At 45.1% G+C, this 20,808-nt stretch overlaps 1 long non-coding RNA gene across 1 annotated transcript in view; it reads right to left on the bottom strand.

The window, feature by feature from the left end:
* Window positions 1-9,481: 9,481 nt before the first annotated feature.
* Window positions 9,482-20,808, bottom strand: part of LOC122678295 — a 36,188-nt gene continuing 24,861 nt past the window's right edge. Inside the window, exon 3 of the long non-coding RNA XR_006336053.1 lies at window positions 9,482-9,820. This is a non-coding gene — a long non-coding RNA (uncharacterized LOC122678295). The remainder of the gene's footprint in view (window positions 9,821-20,808) is intronic.

Raw genomic sequence — 20,808 nt, 5'->3', positions numbered from 1 at the left:
CAGTGGACTGTAGCCCGCCAAGATCCTTTGTCCATGGGATTGTTTTTTTAGGCAAGAATACTGACTGGGTTGCCATATCCTACTCCAGGAAATCTTCCCCACCCAGGGATCAAACCCACGTCTTCTGCATCTCCTGCATTGGAAGGTGGATTCTTTACCACTGCGTGTCTTAGTGTCAAAGCTGAGATTAAACCCTGGTTCTAGGCTGGCAGTTCTCTGGCTGTGCTGTTCTGTGCTAAGTCACTTCAGTCATGTCCGAGTTTTTGCACTCCTATGGACTGTAGCCTGCTAAGTTCCTCCATCTGTGGGATTCTCCAGGCAAGAACGCTGAAGTGGATTGCCATTCCTTTCTCCAGGGGATCTTCCTGACCTAGGAAAAGGCTGAATTAAGTGCACCTTCTTACACACACTACAGAACGATTTGCCAAGTATATTGTGGATGTAAGTCTGATTGTAGGAAACATTTTCATTTAATAAACCAGTTTTTAAAGGGGAAAAAAATCTGGTTCTGAGGTTGAGGCTTTCCCTTGAGTTGCCATTATAATAATCATCATCCCAACCCATCCCTACATATATTAGTAACTTTCCAGCATGTCAAGTTACATATAGAATTCCATATACAGCATGTTATTCTTCTTCTCGAATTAATGCTAAGCCTAGGTTATGTTTTCTTTGTAAATTCTAAGTTTTTCCAACTCTAAGGATTAAGGAACTATTCATTAGGAATGAATTTTTATTGAAAGACAATGCTGATTGATGGACTTCCCAGGTGGTTTAGTGGGTAAAGAATCTGCCTGCAATGCAGGATATGCAGGAGATGTGGGTTCGATCCCTGGGTTAGGAAGATCCCCTGGAGGACGGCATGGCAGACCACTCCAGTAGTCTCACCTGGAGAATCCCATTGACAGAGGAGCCCCGGGGAGCTATAGTCCACAGGGTTGCAAAGAGTCGGACATGGCTGAAGCAATTGAGTATGCACGCACATGGATTGATAAAATACCTGTGGGGAACAAATGATGATGTCATATTTTGGTGTCAGATTTCAGTTCTGCTATTCGATTCAAGTGACCGTAAGTGATTCTCTTCATGTCAATGAGGGAACAGCCTAGCTGGTGCTGTTTTAGCAGTTACTAGCTGCGTGACCTTGGACATACATGATCCTTGCCCATAATTAACCTCAGCTTCATCATTTGTAGAATGGGAGGGACAAATCACCTTGTCTCTTTATCTTGGGCTCTTTTTTCTTTATTCTTAATAAAGAATAGAGTAATAAAGAATAGAGTAATAGTAGTACTCTATCTTGAGGGTGATGAGAGTTGAAATGTTCTATTTAAGGCACATAGCACGGTGCCTTTCAATGAGTGCTCCAGGGCCATCGGCTACTAGGATCTCAGGGTCCTTTTCTGTGAACTGGAGATAATAACACCTCTCTCACAGGATTGTTACGACAGTTATGAAGATGTGCTTTGTAGCCTTTGTACAAATCATGTACGATAGTAATACTATGTGCCCAGGGGGTGGATTAAACTGGTCAAATGACCTGGAAATACGAGGATGGCCCATGGGCTTCATGGGCATCCATCACAGTTGCTCTCTAAGCAGGGAGAAGATGGGATGAAGGCAGAGCCTCTCTTGGTTCTGGGTGGAGCAGCTTGGTGGTGGGATACGATTAGTTCTAGATGGTAAGAAATGAGGTGATGCTCTCCATGTGAAAATCTAAAACTTGAATAGATGTTCGGGCAGGGGCTGTGCCTCTCCAGTCAGTAAACAGCTGGAATTTGGTTTTGAGGTCACTGGGAGTTCAGAGAAGGTCTTCACTGTTTCCCTGGGACTAGAAGATTATTTGCCATAGCCATATGAAATTGCCAATACTCAATTGGTTTTGACCTGCAAAACCAGCAACATGTGATTCAACCTAATGTTAACCTCTTCACGTGAGTTTGTCTGTACCACTTTGTCATGGATTGATTTCCAGGATTCACTGGTTCAGTCTTTCATTCCGCAGCATTTACTGTTGTCTACTATGCAGGCTGCTTTGCTAGGGGTTAAGGAACCAACCAATCTCCCTCTCTCCTTCCTACCTGAGTTCTAGACCACTTCAAAGAGGCATGGAGTCTGGCCGGTGGGACCTGAAAAGTTGACTTTTATTACTGATAAGACTGGTTCTGGAGGGTGTGGCTTGGTCAGGGGTGATGATAGACTTCCTAATGCTGAATCCCAGGATTGGGCAGACAGCCCACTTGGTCACAAGGAGGGCTAGAAAACTGTCACCCTTGCCTTTACTGCCAGGGCTGTCCATGTACAGGTCCTCTTGTTGACAACCCAAAATGAAGCGGGGGAGGAGCTCCAAGTCGGGTTCCTTTCCAAACTCACCAATCAAGTCATCCGCCTCCACTCTAGGGGCAAAGTGAGTACAGCACCATCTATAAAGGGCAAAAGCACAACTTGCTGTCCTTCTCCAGGGAAACTGAGACAGGGAAAAGAAGGTCCCCCAACAAACAGTAACAGCAGCAAAACAAAAACAAACAACCCCCGCCCCGCTCCCCACACACACTTACTAAAGACCTGCATGTTTAGACGTTATTAAAGGTTTGGAGGGAATGGAAATGGGTTTATATTCCAGCAAAGCTGACAACTTATAATTCGTTATCAGAAATCTTTTTCTTAATAGGCTGCATTTAGTTCCTTTTCCCCCTTCCCCTCCTACTCTCTCCTCTGCCCTCTCCCCTGTCTTCTCTGTCCTTTATCACTCGGAGCATCCTCTACTCCTCTTTTCCCATTTAATAAGTAGAACATCAGGGTTGTTTTCAACTTTTACCCCTCAATTTCAGTTAAACTGTTTCTTTGCATATTTCATCTATCTCCAAAGGTGTACCCCTTTCTATAATATAGATGCTAACTTAAATACATAAATAAATTTTCTAAGTCCTAAAAACCCCAAACCTCATTACCTCCATCTTTCTTGCCACAAAATAAAAACCTAAAAAAAAAACAACTTCAATTATGCTGACATACACCATTCCCCAAAAAGTCTTTCTCTAAATATAACTATTCCAAGTACTAACCTCAGCTAAGTTTTGTATCCAAAAACACACTATGACCCCTGCCCTCCAAAATTACTGTTACCACATTAAGCTTTGTAGTATAGGCATATGTTAGTCTCAACCAGAATCATTGATTTCCATTCCTCCTCTCCCGTTCAAATTAAGAGAAAAACGAGGGAAAGCTAAGAAATTAAAAGAAATCTCTAATGACTCTTTCTCTTTAAAGAAGCAATCCTTTCTAGTAATCAGTTTTCAGGAATTGTGGCTTCTTTTCCAATGATTAATCATACGCACATGACAAGTGTGGGGAGAAATGTAAATTTAAGGAAAAGTGCATTTTGATATAATTCTAAAAACATATTTCAAGCATTTGATCAATAACACAGTTGTACTAGATCATCTCTGATCCTAAGTATCAGGATAATAAAATGTGGAAATAGGGGATACTTTAGACACCATCAGGTGCCTCCTCCTTGTTGAGACTTTGTTCGATTGCCTCTCCCACGGTCACCCAGGGGGTGAGGGGCAAGGCAGGGACTAGCACAGGTCCCTTTCATGCCTGTTGTCAGATTCTACTTTAAAAACCAAAAAACCATGGATGGACCTGGAGACTGTCATACAGAGAGAAGTAAGTCAGAAAGAGAAAAACAAATATCATATATTAATGCATATATGTGGAATCTAGAAAAAGTGGCACAGATGATCTTATTTGCAAAGCAGAAGTAGAGACACGATGTAGAGGACATATGGACACCAAGGGGGAAAGTTGGGTGGGTGGGACGAATTTGGGAATTGAGATTGACATATATCTACACTAATGGTACTATGTATAAAATAGATGACTAATGAGGATCTACTGGATAGCACAGGGAACTCTGCTCACTGCTCTGTGGTGACCCAAACGGGAAGGAAGTCCCAAAGAGGGGATGTTTGTAAACACACAGCTGATTCACTTCGCTGTGCAGCAGACCCTAACACAACACTCTAAAGCAACTACGTGTGTGTGCTTAGTAGCTTCACTTGTGTCCGACTCTTTGTGACCCCATGGTCTGTAACCCGCCAGGCTCCTCTGTCCGTGGGTTTCTCCAGGCAAGAATACTGGAGTGGGTTGCCATTCCCTCCTCCAGGGGAATCTTCCTGACCCAGGGATCGAACCTGAGTCTCCTGTGTCTCCTGCATTGCAGGTGGATTCTTTACCACTGAGCCATGGGGTACTCCCAGAGCAACTATACTTCAATAGAAATTAATTAAAAAAAGAAAAAGAAACAAGCGAACACAATCCCAGAACATCAGAGCAGACACTGGGGTTTTCACCTTCCCTCATGGCCTATGATAATGAAATTCTAATCAGAATAACCAAAGGACACCTAGAGTTAAAAATCTATGAAGTATTTGGAGCAGATGGACTTGGAATCTTGGTGACATCCTTTCCATCTATCCAAGAAGCCGCGTCCTCTGCCCGCTGGAGATGACCTGCTGATTCACAGAGCACTTTAATGCTAAGACCTCCTGTCTCCTTGGCGGTGCATCCTTCCAGCAGATACAGCAGTCCTCTCTGTTCCTTGCATCACTTTATTGATGCCTGTTCTAGGGGAGCATGGTTTACTCTTTTCTAGTGAAATATTCACACTTTCTTAATGAAGAGGAGGCCCTCCAACTTCAGTACACCAACTCCTGTGTAAGACCAGGGCAATCTCCAACCCTTCCATTGGAGATAACATGCTTACGTAACCTCTTATTGGACCACACAGAGAAAGCATGATAGAACACACATGGCACAAGCTTCCTTAGCTGTTTTCATTGACATCCAATTCTAATGCTCTTAAAACCCATTTAACTTAGTCTATGAGCTCATTTGTACGTTTGCTCTTCGAAATACAACATGCTTGGTGCAGAAATGAGACCCTATGACTATATTATATGCAGATCCTGCTAATAGTCTAAACTATCCAGGTGGCATTCTGTGCTTCCCATTCTATTTGGGAATCAGCGTCAGGAATTATTCTTTTCATGTTAGAAGAGGGGAGAGAGATAAAGGCAGAAATTTTGCTTGAGTTGCATCCCACACAGCAGAAGCAGAAAAACCTGTGTTGGTAGTGCAGAGTTCTCCCCAGCCCAGTCCTCTTGAGTGAAGACAGTTCCCACCCCCACGAGGTGTCCCAGACTTGGGCTCTACTGTCACAATGACTTGGGAAGGAGGGGGGAGGGGCTGAAAGAGGATGTCACTGACAGTAGTCAAAGGGATAGGGAGTTATACTTTGGGAACAAACACCTTGACTTTGCTGAGGCATAAACTTCACAGCAGGAAACCATTATTTCAGTGACAAAGCTTTGTTCGGTTGACATTATCTCTTAATTATCTGCATAAGAATGCATTTGTCAAGTTTCAAGAGATGGGATTGATAACAATAAACCTGCATTGCTGCACAATATTTTAATTCTGAAGGCAGAAGCAGCACAACATACTAGGAAAGAACTGTGGGCAGCTCATCTTGGCTGCGGCTGCTGGAGCATGGATTCCAACCCCGTAACTAAAATGAACTGGGACTCCCCCACCCCGACCCCGACCCTGCCTACTCCATGCCCACTCCCGGCCAAACCAGGCCACCATGCTGTGTCAGCACTTCTAGAGCCACAAGTCTAAGGCAAGAGTCCTGGAATGTCCTAGCCCAAGTGTTCCACATCCTGGGAAGATGCAATCCGTGCTTCTGCAAAACAGAGCCAGTCTAGTTCCCTTGGCCGTGGGTGCCATATACCTGAGCATAGGTGATAATCAGAGGTTTTGACCTGAAGCCACCTCCTGGCCTAGTTAGCAGGACACCACAATCCCAGCTTCTTCCACCCTGGCCTTTCCCCTAAGAGGGCTCCAACTCCACAGTAGCTTTCTCTTTATGTCACTGCCCCTCCTGCAGTATTTTAACCAGGGCAAGATTCACCTATGATGGGAAATGGGGTAGTTTCTGGGCTTGGATGGCCTGACTTGATAATATTTTGTCTTTAAATTATTGACAGTAATTTAATTTTCAGATAAATACAGCTCCTTTTACAACTCCTAAGACATCTCTGATTCTTACATTCTGCCAGGGAATTTAGAAGATGTTACTCAAGGGGCTGGACCATACCATAGTTTCAGGATTTCTACTCAAACGACACTGAAACTTAGGTGTATATTATAACCCAGGAATCTGCTCTGAGGTTCCAGAGTTTCCTGGTTGGGTGTACAGGTTAGTGTCCCAGCATGATCTTCATTACAGGGAGCCAAAGGCAGAGTAGAAAATACAGGCATTTAGAGGGTGGGCTGAGAAAGGAACCCACAAGAGGCTGGGAAAGAACACTGAGTAGAACACATGTGTTTGTCCACACCTACTCCTGTCAGAGCTTTTGGGGACCTGGTAAGTGACTGTGACAGACTGTTACAGAGTCACCCCCAGTTTGTGTTGATACCTCCCTGTATCCACATCCTTGAGTGGTCCCCTCCTGCCCCGATTCAAGACTTGCCCATGTGAGCTGCGTTGACCAAAGGGGCAGTAACTAGTATGATGCCAGTGGAGAGTTGAAAGCACTTGAACTTGGAGCCCTGCGACAGCCATCATGGAAGGATATCCTGGCATGCCTGCAGCATGACATGAGGCCCATGACCCACCCTCCCAACTGACAGTCTGCTGACCCCCAGATACACGGGTGAGACCACCCTAGACCACTGAGCTGCAAACCAGCCACCGCTGACTGCAGCAGCAAGAGTGAGCCGATCAGGATCAACCTAGCAACCCAGAGCAGATGGACCACACTGAAGGTTTGTTCTGCATCCACTGATAATGTAATAACTAATACACTGACCAAGACAAACTCAGACTGGGGATCCCAAGTGTGACGGTTAGTTGCATGTGTCAACTTGAGTGGGCTACTGGCTTCCCAGCCATTTCGTCAAACATGATTCTGGGTGTGTCTCTGAGGTTGTTTCTGGATGAGATAGTATCCAAATCGGACTGGGGAAAGCAGATGGCCCTCCCTAACATGAGTGGGTCTCATTCAATCAAATGAAGGCCTGAGTAGACCAGAAAGGCTGAGTAAGAGGGACCTCTGCTTGCCTGACTGTTGAGTTGGGACACTGGCTTTCTCCTGCCCTCAGACTAGAACTGACACCTGTGATTTTCCTGATTCTCCGTCCCTTGGACTCAGGCTGGAACTTACCCCACCAGCCTTCCTGGGTGTCATTTGCCAACTGCAGATCTTGGGACTTTTCAGACTCCAAAATCATGTGAGTCAATTCCTAACCATAAATCTCTTGATAGAAATAAATAAACACTATTGTACTTATTATATATTATAAATATTTCTGTAATTGTGTAATTTATATAATAGGTACATAAATAGTATATAGACATGTAATATAAATAGTATGTATCTCATTGGTTCTGTGTCTCTGAAGAACCCTGATTGGTACACCTAGTTTCCTGGTAACTGATGTTCTCTGCTCCTAGGCTCCCCTTAGCAGGCATCCTTCTCTCCCTTCCCCTAAGATGGCTGAGACAGTCTGCAGGTGGGACTGGAGCCTTCCAGACTCCTTTGTTCTAATTGCAATCAGCAGTGACTTTCCCCTCACTTGGTGCCACCGTTAGCTCCTCGGCTCCCTGTCCTCCGCCGTGGGAGGGTAGCCGTCACCTTGGAAATGAGGTCCCAGTCTGTAGAGGGGAGGAGGTGGAGAGGAGGAAGGTTACATCTGATTTATGTCGCACAGGGGCCATTCTTTTTCCTCTTTTTCTTCCCCCACAGAACTGAATCCAAAATAAATGAACAGACTCACCCATTCCTGAGTTTTAATGGAACTAATTACCTGATTGCAGAGTCCCAACTCTGTGACTGCTTCCATTCTGGCTAGCGTTAGATTGCATTACTATTTTCATTTGTTTTCATTATTATTAGCTTTTAGCAATGAAATGGAGTTAAAATTATTACAGTTTGTAACATGCTTTTTTGTACTAATAATTCAAGTACTTTGGAGTAGGAGCTGAGAGCATTAATTTGTCAATCACTCCCGCTTTGTATCTAGTCCTACTTTAAATAGACTAAACAAAAGAAATGAACACTATATATTTCCCCAAGGGATAGAACTTGTAAACATTCAGATATGTTAGGCTTTCATGAAATTATGAACCGTAATTCCAAGGTATATTGCACAAATAATAGGGTATTTCGAAATCAGTGCAGCTGACACACAAAAGCTTCAGCTCTGGTTCAGATAATAACACAGGGCAGCCATCTGTGCTCTGAGTCTAACCTAGTCAGGAATCAAGGTGAAGGGGAATAAATGCAAACATTTTTGGAGGTTGAGCAGAAGGTCTTCAAGAAGCTCTGAGTCAGGGACCTATGCATTAAGGAAAATGAGAGCCTTTCCCAGCATCTACGCCCACTCAATCGGAAGCAGCATTTCAAAAACAACAACAAAAAGGGGATAGCCTGAACTTTCCCTAAGAAGTGCCACATTAATTCTCCCAGAAGTGTTTACAACAAAGAGAAAAGAAAGGAACATCCAGAGCTTGAAATAAACACGCTGATATGGCTACATGTAAAAGCTGTATCTTTATTAAAAGGGATAAAAAAAATCAACTTGTATCCCTGAAATGCCTAAATTACAGGATACTTTTTAAATAAAGAAATGCTGTCTTATTACCTTAAAATGTATAGTATATTCAATCAGATTAAGACAATATTAGTCCTCTAGGACCTACTTTAATGAATGAATAGGAATGGTTTGTAATTACCAAATCAATTGTCTCATGCAACTAGGTCTTTGGGTAGTCTTAAAAATAGTTCATTTTCTTAACTAGATTAAGCACTCTCTCTCTCTGAAAATCTTGTGTACCTTTGTTTTATAAAGCTTTTTTTTAAGCCCTAAAGCAAAGGAAATCTGTAACCTGGCTTCACTGTTGGTGGTTACAGAAGGACCCAGAACAGAGGGCCTTGGGTGGGCACAGGTGGGACAGCAGAAAGGTCTGTCTCTGCAGGTTTGATCCTACTTCTGATTAGCCTCATGCTGATTTTTCATCCCACCTGAGAAAAGCCAGAATGTCAAACTTGGCCCCCAAAATTCAACCCTTCCAAGAAAACACAGGAGTTCATATGTTCCTGGGTTTCACTCCCACTGTTTAAGACTGTGATTTAGATCATCTCAAATTTCTGACAAGAATATATTTTGTCGTGAGTAAGAGGCTGCCCTGCACCTGTTCACTAAACCCGGGAGGTTTTTCAAATCTGGATTTTCTCTGGCAGAGGAGACCTTGGAAATCAACCACTTGGTGAATCCCATTGACTCTCCAAATCCCCTCCGCATGCCCTGCCCCCTACCCTCACCTCTCAGCCTGCTCAAAAAATAGCTTTTGACTGTGGCCTTTAACAATATGATAATTTATTTAAAACAGATACAGTCCTGAAAGTGACCCACTTAAAATTATTAAAGAGATACTGTGTTTATTTTTGCTGTCCATAAAACAGAAAATGGTTTATGAATATGCAAACCGATCTGATGTAATTAGCATGATTGGCTCCTACCGCACTCCGTTTTATGTGGTTAGGAGAGTAGATGCACAAACTAATGAGGTCATGTTAATGTGCCTGTGAAGAGAGCTTCAGCTGTCAGAACCACGGAGGCGGATGTCTGCGAGGATCCTTTATTTTTTGCAGAATCACTGGAAGTGGGCACGCATGGGCTGAGTTCCTGCCTGGGGCCGGGGTACCACCAGGGCCGGAAGCCTCTTCCCCTTCTGCAGGCGGGAAGCCTAGATGAGAGAGAAAATTCTGTGTCCATTTGGAGCAATGATTAATGTGCTATTTAATTATCTAGAAAGTCTTCAACAAGTGCTAATAACCGAAACTCTTCTGGCAGTAGGCACGTGCCACAGGGTCCCATTAGACGTGCAAACACCTTATCGCCTGGCCCTTCTTAATTAAAATAAGAGGCACAAATGTTAATTGTGCACCGACCACCTCTTGGGATTAATCTGCCCCGGTTGTTGGGCCCAGTGAACCCAGAAAGCGGATTTCTTATTCAGGCATGAGGCTCGTACAGGTCCTGATGCCCTGCCACACACTCGGTCCTGCCAGGGCCCCGCTGGGGGAGGGGCAGAGGAAAGGAAGGGGCCACGGACCGGCAGGGAGGCTTTTTAATCAGAATGCTCGAAGGCATGTCTCAGAAAGCTTCTTAGATATTGAACAGGACACACAGACCTCCACTGAGCTGCTCCTTTACATCGCTTCTAAAGCATAAACATATGAACTTGAAAACCTTATTTTCCATTTCTGCCAGCTCCTCTCTAGCTATAAAAATACACCTCGCCTCTGCTTCTTGGTACCCCCTCTCTCCAACACACACACACACACACACATTTTGCACCAGAAACAAAGAACATCTTGAGAGCGCCAATGTTAAAGGGGAGGAACCAGTAGAAAGTGAAAAATGAGGTTTTGGTGCTAATCAAAGACTTAGTCAAGTTCAATGTAAAGAGATCTCACAGGAAAGACTGAGTTGGCTCGTTGTAAAGACACTTCAACTGAAAGAAAAGGCAGTCGTGTTCTTCAGCCTGCACCAGGCAGCAGCCGTGACTCCCACTTTTGGAGAAGCAGCTGGTCCATTCCTGATGGTCTTCAGTCACAGGATCTCAAAGAAGAAAGTTTTTTTGAGTACCTACCATGTATCTGGTGCTTTTCGGGACCCCATGAAGTAAAGATTTTGAGGCTTTGAGAGAGTGAATAACTTGCCAAAGGGCTAGTCAATGGCAGAGGCAGTCTCCAGATCAGGTCTGTTATGCTTAATGAAAGTTAGTTGCTCGGTTGTGTCCAACTTTTTGTGACCCCATGGACTGAGGCTCACCACGCTCCTCTCTCCATGGAATCCTCCAGGCAAGAATCCTGGAGTGGGTAGCCATTCCCATTCTCCAAGGGAGTCTTCCTGACCTAGGGATTAATCCCAGGTCTCCTGCATTGCAGGCAGATTCTTTACTATCTGAGTTCATGTTTTTTCCCCATGTTATCTTAGGACAAGGGACAAAAGGGGACACACAAGTGTGGGTCTCACTCTGCGATGCCTTAAGTTTGGCATGTTTAAGGAAAAGAATAGTCTTTAGCCAAAAATAGTTCTACAGCCTTGAAAACTAGCTAGAGTTTGACAGTGGGGAACGGCAGCAGATACCACCCACATAACCCCAGGGAAGGAGATTAGCAGGAAAATAAATGGAAGCTGGATCTCTTCAGCCTGGTCTCCAGGCACTCTTGTTCTTGGGCTCTACATCTTGGTCACATGGAATTCATTTGCCTCTTCCCAGATGTGCCACGGACCTGCACATCCCCGTGTCTGTGCCCCGCTGTTCCCTCTGGCTGGATTTCCCTCCCGTGCTGCATCTCACGCTGGGAAAGGCTGAAGGCAAAAGGAGAAGGGGGTGGCAGGGGATGAGATGGTTAGACAGCATCACCAACTCAATGGACGTGAATGTGAGCAAACTCCGAGAGAGAGTGAAAAGAGGAGCCTGGAATGCTATAGTCCCTGGGGTTGCAGAGTCAGACATGACTTAGCGACTGGATGACAACAGCTGCATCTCCTTTCACTTCTTCACATAGCAGCTGGCTATATCCTTCAAGGCTGAACTTGAACTTCCTTTTTTTTCTGTAGACTTACATTCCTACAGAAGCAGGCACATATCATCACACTGGAATATAGCTACATGTTCATCTATCTTCCCGGCTAGTCTGTATGTTTTTTGAAAAGATGGAACCTGAATGTGTGTTTATAGCACTTACCCATTGCCAGGTACATAGAAGGGGCTCTGTAAATGTTTTTGTTAAATGAATGAATAAAGGAACAAGTAAAGTTTTAAGCAGTGTGTGATCCTTTTCTTGGGGTTTTTACACTTTAAGGAGTACACTTCTGAGATCATTTCTTGCCTTTTTACACAGAGATCCCTACACTCCAGCAGGGTACAGTTCCCAGCCATGAAAGCAGAGATGCCAAAAGGTCCCATTCCAATCCAAAATCTCTCACCCACGCACTGTCCAGTATCTGTTTTCATCCTGATTTTGTGGCACCTGGCACCTCCTTCCTAAATATTTATCACAGTTGTAATTTTGCATCTAGTTAGGTGATCCTTTGATTAATAGCCAGTAACCACCTCCTTCACTGGCTGATAGGATCCACAAGGGAAGGTTCTGTTTGTCTTTTTTTCTTTAATCACTGTTGTCCAGCCCATACCTGGCCCAGAGGAGGCGCTTCATAAATATCTGTTGACATTCAGTCTGTCCATCTCTACAGCAAGCCCTCCTCCAGTCCTGCCGTTCTGTGATGCTCTGCTAGCCCCACCTTTATTTTTTCCGGCTTTATTGAGATATAATTGACATAGAACACTGTATATGTATATACACAAGACAGGGATTTTGTGTGTGTGTATATTGCAAAATGATCGCCACAGTATGGTTAGTTAATTCATCCATCACCTCATATAGTTAAAATACTTGTGTGTGTGTGTGTGTGGTGAGAGCTTTTAAAATCTACTCTCAACAACTTTTGAATATGCGGTACAATATTGTTAACTATAATCACTGTACTATACACTGCATCCCCAGAGCTTATTTATCTTATAACTGGAAGTTTATGCCTTTTGACCACCTTCACCCATTCCTCCATTCTGCTCCCCAGATACCACCAGTCTGCTGTTTCTATGAATTTAGCTTTTTAGATTCTTCATAAAAGTGAGGTCATACAGAACGTCTTTCTCCATCTGGCTTGTTTCATTTAGCATGATGCCCTCAATGTCAAGGATTTCCTTCTTTTTTATGGCTGAATAACATTCTATTGTATACATACACACCACGTTTTCTGTATCCATTCATCTGTTGATGGACGCTTGTTTCCATGTCTTGGCTATTGTAAATAGGGCTGTAATGAACATGGGGGTGCAGATGTCTTGTCAAGATGGTGATTTCATTTCTTCAGAAGTGGACCCCAAAGTGAGTTCCACATTTAGAGTCACTCTTGGGAGTAAAAGCTTTAAGTTTCCAGAAGGTCCAGGTCAAAATTAAAATCTATCCTCAAGCAAGAGTATACTAATACGAAAGCAAGGGCTGGCCTGGCAGACTGGCCAACTATCAGGAAAAGGGGCCTTGACAAAAGGCCAAGAGATGGGTGTGGTTGTAGCAACAAAGACAGGTGAGCCTGGGAGGAACCCAGCTGGAGAAGCAGGCCTAGGCACGGCTGTCAGGGCTCAGAAAGCCAAGAAGCAGTACTGGGGGTCAACACTGGAAAAGGATAAGAATAAGGGCATCCTCTGAGTGTCCCAGGGCAGCCCTCACAAACTACCACAAACAAATTTATTGTCTCTCATCTCTGGAGGCTGGAAGTCTGAAACCAAGGTGTTGGCAGGATCATGTATCTTACAAAGCTTTTTGAGGAGGATCCATCCTTGCCTTTTCCAGCTTCTGGTAGTCAAGGTCTTCCTTGGCTTATGACAGCATCAGTCCAGTCTCTGCCCCTGTCCACACACAGCCAGCTTTCCTCTGTGTCTTCATGTCATCTTTCCTGTGTCATCTCTTTCTTCTCCTCTTCTTATAAGGACTCCAGTCCTATTAGAGTGGGGCCCACCCTATTCCACCATGACCTCATCTTAACTTGCTTACATGCACAAAGCCCCCTTTTCCAAATAGGGTCACATTCACAGTTCCAGCATCAGAGGTTAGGATTTGAACATATTGTTTGGTGGCAAGGGGAAGAACAATTCAACCAAGAGAGGAATGAAAAAGCAGAGTCTTAAATCAGCAAACCTTTGACCACTGCTGTGAGATGGGCTACATGTGGGTCTCTTCAGGGGAAAAAAAATGAATGAGATGCCAATACAAAGTCCAAAAAGGAAATGTCCTTGAGAGGCACTCGATGTCATGAGGGTTCAAAGAAAGCAAGATCCTGTTCAGAGAAACCTTGACAGAGGTGGTTGGCTTTGAGATCTTGTTGAGGATGGATCAGAGTTCAGCAGATGGATATGGGAAAAGCAGATGTGGTCAAGGAAAAGAACCCAGCACAAGCAAACCACGCAGAACAGGATATGTGCTCTGCCCCATGACATTTCAGGTTTAGAAGAGGGAGGGAAGTGATTAGATTTTGGTTTTAGCAAAAATTCCAGTCAATGCACCAGCGTATCTAAGGCCCTGCCGATGGCGGTTGCTGCCTACCGCTAGCTCAGCATGAGGTCTGCTCTCCCCACTGTCCCGGGGGCACCAGACATATCAAGTCAATGCTCTTGAGAACTTGCTTACTCGAAATTTCCTTCTTAGCTTATTTATGGGCAAACACCCACCTGCCTTTTATAGCTCACCTCCAATGGCCCTGGTTTGGTCTGTTGTGACTTATTTATGCTTCCAAAGCAGTGTCAGCTCACTGCTGTCCCGTAAGACACCTTGTTGTCACCATCTGTCACAGTCTAGCTCCCCGTCCGGACCACAGGCTTCTGGAGATCAGGGTTTGGGTCATTTCTATGTCAACCAGTAACCAACTTGGGGTCTGGTGTGGGGTTGGCATGCTATGGCAATCCCTGTCTGCAGTGCTGAGGAAAGGTGGGAAGAGAAGAAACCAAACCAGTAGGACCCATTTAGCTGGCCCTCACAGGAGCACTGGCGAGAAACAATAAGGCTTGGCCTTTCCTGGTGGTCCAGTGGTTAAGAATCTACCTACCAATGCAGGGGAAACGGGTTCGATCCCTGATCCAGGAAGATCCCACATGCGGGGGAGCAACTAAGCCTGATCACCACAGCTAGAGAGGAACCACTGCTTACTGCCACTAGACAAAGTCTGTGCTCAGCAACAGAGACCCAGGGCCATCATAACCAACAAATAAATGAAATAAAAAATTGATAAGGTTTGAAATGTTACCGAGGTAGCGTCAGGGAAGGAAGGAAGACAGACTAGAAAGACTTCTCCCCAAGTCTAGAAGAACTGACTCCATCATTTCGCCTCCTACATCCAGAACAACTCTCTGTGAAGCGCCAAGGAGCAGGTTTGTCCTCAGCTAGTCAGCCCTGATTCTGGGCAACAAGCATACACTCTGTGGAGCTTAGCTTGAGGTCATTTTGGGGAAGATTTGGGGTCTGGTACAGTCCCAGCCAAATCCCCAGGGTAGCTCTTTCTGCTGTTTGCCCAAGTAGTAGTGTTAGTTGCTCAGCCATATCCAACTCTTTGTGACCCCATGGACTGTAGCCTGCCAGGCTCCTCTGTCCATGGAGTTCTCTAGGCAGGAATACTGGAGTCGGTAGCCATTCCCTCCTCCAGGGGATCTTCCTGATCGAATCAGGGTCTCCCTCATCGCAGGCAGATTCTTTACCATCTGAGCCACCTGGGAAGCCAAGTCCTCCCCTTAAAGTCTCCTCTAGAGCCCAAGAAGGGCCCTGCTATAGCCCTTCGGTGGGCTAAGAGCGACCCCCAGTGACCAGAAACCAGCCCAATCAGGGTCCTCCCTGCAGGTTCTGTTTAAAGGGAAAGTCAGGGCTGTGCTCCAGCCTCCTGAGAATCAGCCCCATCGAGACAGCAGAGAGCCCAGTGAGTGCATGAGGGCCAGCCTTCCCCCTCCCCACCCCCAATTCAGTAAGGCCCGCCTCCTCCCTCGGCACCTCTGGCACGTTTCAGGCTGGCCCAGCCTTTCACATCTTTTGGTGAATAAGAGCCTTCCCCCAAGGACCACTGTTTTAGCTTCTTAAAAAACAAGCTGGCTCTGTCACAAGCAGGACACGATGGACTTGGACATAGAAGGTCTGCAGAGGCTGCCATGGGACACTTTTGGGCCCCATTCCCACAGGGCTCCAGACAGTGATCTACACTAATCTCACTAGCTTACAGCAAGGGTCCTTGTGCTCATATACACACCACAGGCCTGGCTGCTGCTATGACCTAGAGGAAGCAAGAGGGAGAGAAGATATTATTGTGTTCCATGGATTCAATCTCCATCTACCCCATATGGAGACTGTCTCTCCTCTGACTGGGAAGACCCAACTGGGGCTTATAGTCATGGAGTTAAATCGAGTTATTAACCATGCATACTCTCTCTTTCTGTCTTTTCTGTACCTTCCTTCTTGCCATTCCTCATCTTCTCTCACCAGTACCTGTGATTGGGAACTCCCCATTTTTTCTGTTTGCAAGGGTATTTTGGTGTCACTTGAAGGCAGGGCTTTAGACAAGAAGCCAAAAAAAAAAAAGGAATAGCATTCTGACAAGGCAAGAGAGGAGAGTGTCCTGTTCTCCCTGCCTTCAAAAAGCTAGAGAGGGGCTTCCCTGGTGCTCCAGGGGTTAAGAATCCACATAGCAATGCAAGGGGCAATCCCTGATCCAGGAAGATCCCACGTGCATGGAGCAACTAAACCTGTGTGCCACAACTACTGAGCTAACACTCTGCAGCTACCAAAGCCCGCACGCCTAGCGTGTGTCTTCCACAAGAGAAGCCTGAGCGCAGCAAAGAAGAGTAGCCCCCACTACTGCAACTAGAGAAAGCCTCCGTGCAGCAAAGAAGACCCACCATGGCCATAAATCTCTTTTTAAAAATACCAAGAGGGAGGCTCCCTTTGGCTGCACGGATATGGATACAAAGCCATCCATAGACATATGACACATCCTTTCAGCAGACACTAAAGTACTTACAATGTACTGGCCACCCTCAAACCTGTCCACCTTCCATTTTTAAAGCCCGCTCACATCTCTTAAGGGGCTTCCTTGTACTTCAGTCGGTAAAGAATCTGCCTGTAATGCAGGAGACCTGGGTCCAATTCCTGGGTCGGGAAGATCCCCTGGAGAAGGAAATGACAACCCACTCCAGTATTCTTGCCTGGAGAAGCCCATGGACAGGGGAGCCTGGTGGACTACAGTCCATGAGGTCACAAGAGTCGGACATGACTGAGGGACTACACCACCACCACCACCATATCTCTTAAGTCTTCTGATTCTCACATCAACCTATGAGCTACATATGATGATCCTAACGTCACTCCAACTTCACTTTAGAGACAAGAGCCCGGAGAAGCCACAAGGAAGAGCCAGGTGAGAACCCAGGTGTTCTGACTTCTAATCCAGGGCTCTTTCTCCTGTAATGGCCACAGAACATCAGCCTTTAAGTCACCAAGTTGAACAGTTTTCAAAGCCCAGCACCTCCAACCTGACTCTGACATCCCAAACAAAATCACTGCCCTTCAAGAAGGCCAGGAAGAATCTAAGGGATGGTGACAGTGACTTTGTGTTCACAGAAGTCCCCTACTCAGCATGGTCAGAAGGTATGGAAGTCAGGATCCAAATGCACAGTCACTAAGGGGACTTAGGAAAAGGCTGCCCTCCAACCTCAGGCTTCCCAAGTGGCACTAGTGAAGGACCCACCTGCCAATGCAGGAGACATAAGGGATATTGGTTCAACCCCTGGGTTGGGAAGATCCCCTGGAGGAGGACATGGCAACCCACTCCACTATTCTTCCCTGGAGAATCCCATGGACAGAGGAGCCTGGCGGGCTCTAGTCCATAGGGTCGCAAAGAGTCGGACACAACTGAAGCGACTTAGCACACACGCAACCAACTTTAGGTACTTGAATTGGAGTTCCCTTTGAACCTGGAAGAGTCAGTTTTGAAACATCATAGAAATTTTTACCTTATGTTTTGAGTGGTCAAATTTGTGCAATTCATTACTCTAAGCTGTCTACTAAAAATATAGTCACAAAGAAGTAAGGAATTGAAAACATCACATAATACCATCTCCTTCAATACTTAAATTTGTCCAGATGATTTAGATGAAGTTGTGGGTAACTTACAAAATGATCTAGAGTATTCTTTGCGTTGACAACTGGACAGATAGCTATGCCTTTTAATACAACATTCTTCAATGTCCTAATCAATGACATAATTCTGCACCTAAAGATCCAAGAAGGAATTTCTGGCATTCTTAACTCATTCATGTCACAAATATTTATTGATCATCCATTCTGTACCCTGGGTGCTGGAAATACAATGGTGACCAATGCAAACACACTCACTGCCTACAACTTGCAGCAAAGTCAGAGATGCAGACAATACAATTCTAAACTAAGTGATGTTTTGCTATGGGAATAACGGATGCAATGAGAATAAACGTGCAGTAGGGGCCTCTGACCAAGCTTAGATGATCTGGGAAGGCATCTTGGCGTGGTAGACTTTAGCCAAAGGATAGAGATAGAGGGACAGTGGAGAGGCCAGTGGGGAGGTTGAGTTCCAAGTGGGAGAAACAGCTTGTGCAAAGGATGGGAGCTTAGTGAATGGATGAAACATCTACGAAGTTGACTGCAAGAGGTGGAAAGAAGGGCTTTAAGGGAGATGAGGTCAGAGAGGCTGGTAGGGGCCAGACCATGAAATGCCTTTCATATAATGTTCAGGTATGTGAACTTGAACATGAAGGCAAAGCCCTAACAAACTAGAAGTCACCTTTTGGAGGGTACAACTCAGGCTGAAATCTATCCCTTCATAACCCTGGAAGCTTTGACAGAGAGAAAATATACACTGTGAATGAACTGTTCAAGAGAAATGACCTCAAACGCAAAATATTCATATTTGCGGGGGTCAGTGTCCACAGCCCAGTCCCAGTGCTGGCTTCACCTCTAAGAACAAAGTGGTAAGTAAAGTGCTTGACAGACTTTATTTTCTTGGGCTCCAAAATCACTGCAGATGGTGACTGTAGTCATGAAATAAAAGACGCTTGCTCCTTGGAAGAAAAACTATGACAAACCTACACAGTATATTAAAAAGCAGAGACATTACTGACAAAGGTTCGTCTAATTAAAGCTATGGTTTTTCTCGGAGTCATGTGTAGATGTGAGAGTTGGACCACAAAGAAACCTGAGTGCTGAAGAGTTGATGCTTTTGAACTGTGATTTTGGAGAAGATTCTTGAGCATACCTTGGACTGCAAGGAGATCAAGCCTGTCAATCCTAAAGGAAATTAGTCCTGAATATTCATTGGAAGGACTGGTGCTGAAGCTGAAACTCCAATACTTTGGCCACCAGATGCAAAGAAGTGACTTATTGGAAAAGACCCTGCTGCTGGGAAAGATTGAAGGCAGGAGGAGAAGGGGATGACAGAGGATGAGATGATTGGATGGCATCACTGACTTGATGAATATGAGTTTGAGCAAGCTCCAGGAGTTGGTGAAGGACAGAGAAGCCTGGCATGCTGCAGTCCATGGGGTTGCAAAGAGTCGGACATGACTGAGCAATTGAGCTGAACTGAAATGCAAGTGCTTGAGGGTGTGGGCTGGAAAGGAATTGAAGGGTCCCTTCAATTCAAATGTGTCAAAGACACCAGTGTTTAAACACTGGTTCTGCAAAACATACACTTCCTGACTGGAAGTATTCCTAGTGTTTTCAGAACTCAGTTTCCTCATCTGTGAAATCAGAATAATCACACCTACAAGCCTCTGGGACTTCTGCAAAGATAGATGAAATGAATAGAAAATTCTTAACACAGTGCCTGGAATGTATTGCACAATTTATGGTACTATAATTCTTTAATGTATTTTGTCCTAGACCATAGGGTCTGAAAACTGGGTGTAGACTGATGAATTTTGATAAAAATACAGAGTCCAAAATGGTAGCTACAGAAGTCTCACACAAGCCCCCCTCCTAGTGGGGTCCTTATTTCTGGTCCTGAATTGTATGTCAGTGAGAGCTAACACTGAAACTCTACATGGTCAATACTTGGACTCTGCTTCCTGGGAAGGAAAACCTCCCAGGGAAAAATCTTCTGGGATTTGGATGCAACACAGCAACCTGACTGGCTCGGACGGGCTCCAGGGGTCTCCCAGCAAAGGATCCAGATGCAAAGCCAGAGAATATTATCATTAACTTAAAATGTGAGGCAGAGAACCCCTCTGAGAGGTTGTGGGAAGAGGTGGGGCATGATGTATGGAATCATTCCTAGGGTTCTTGTAACAGAACATTCAAACACTGTGGCTTAAAACAACAAAAATCTATTCTCTCGTAGTTGGGGAGTCCAGAAGTCTGATCAAGGTGTCAGCAGGGCCACGCTCCCTTGGAAGGCTCTGGAAGTAAATCTTTCCTTGCCTCTTCCAGCTTCTGTGGCTCCAGGCAAGCTTCAGCTTGTGGCTGCAAAATTGCAATGCCTTTCTCTATCTTCACAGGACCTTCCTCTCTTGCCATCATGTTGTGCCTCTGCTCCCTCTGTTATTGTTTTTTTGGCCACACTGGGTTTCTGATGCAGCGCACAGGCTTTCTCTAGTTGCAGCGCACGCAGGCTTGTCTTGCAGTACACGGGGTTCTCACTGCTGTGCACGGACTTCTCTGCAGCCCACGGGTCACAACTAGAGAGGAGCACACGTGCCATAGCGAAGATCCCTGGAGGGCACCACAACGAAGACCAGAGGCAGCCAAAAATAAATAAATAAAGATAAATTTTTAAAAAGAAGCCATACAAAGACACAGTTTGACTCTTCCAGAGCCATCCTCACCTAGAAGGGGAGACAAGGGTTTCATTACCATGGGAGTGCGAAAGATACCTATGAGGAAATATTAATTCAAGCAAAAGATTCATTCTTTCTTTTTTACGTATAAATTATGCAACATAGTTGTTTTACAATGATTAATATTATTTCAGGGGCCTGACAAACACCATTTACAATGCAAATCTCCAGGCTGCAGAAAGGTACCGGCAATCAGGGAATGATGGCTGCTGGGCTGGAGTGGGGCTGAGGTGAAGCCCGGGGAAAGTCACACGGCT

The sequence above is a fragment of the Cervus elaphus genome, chromosome 20 (assembly GCF_910594005.1).
Source record: "Cervus elaphus chromosome 20, mCerEla1.1, whole genome shotgun sequence".
In the NCBI taxonomy this organism is placed as follows: Eukaryota; Metazoa; Chordata; class Mammalia; order Artiodactyla; family Cervidae; genus Cervus; species Cervus elaphus.
Note: the sequence above shows the minus strand (reverse complement) of the source record. Positions and strands in the feature narration are given on the sequence as shown.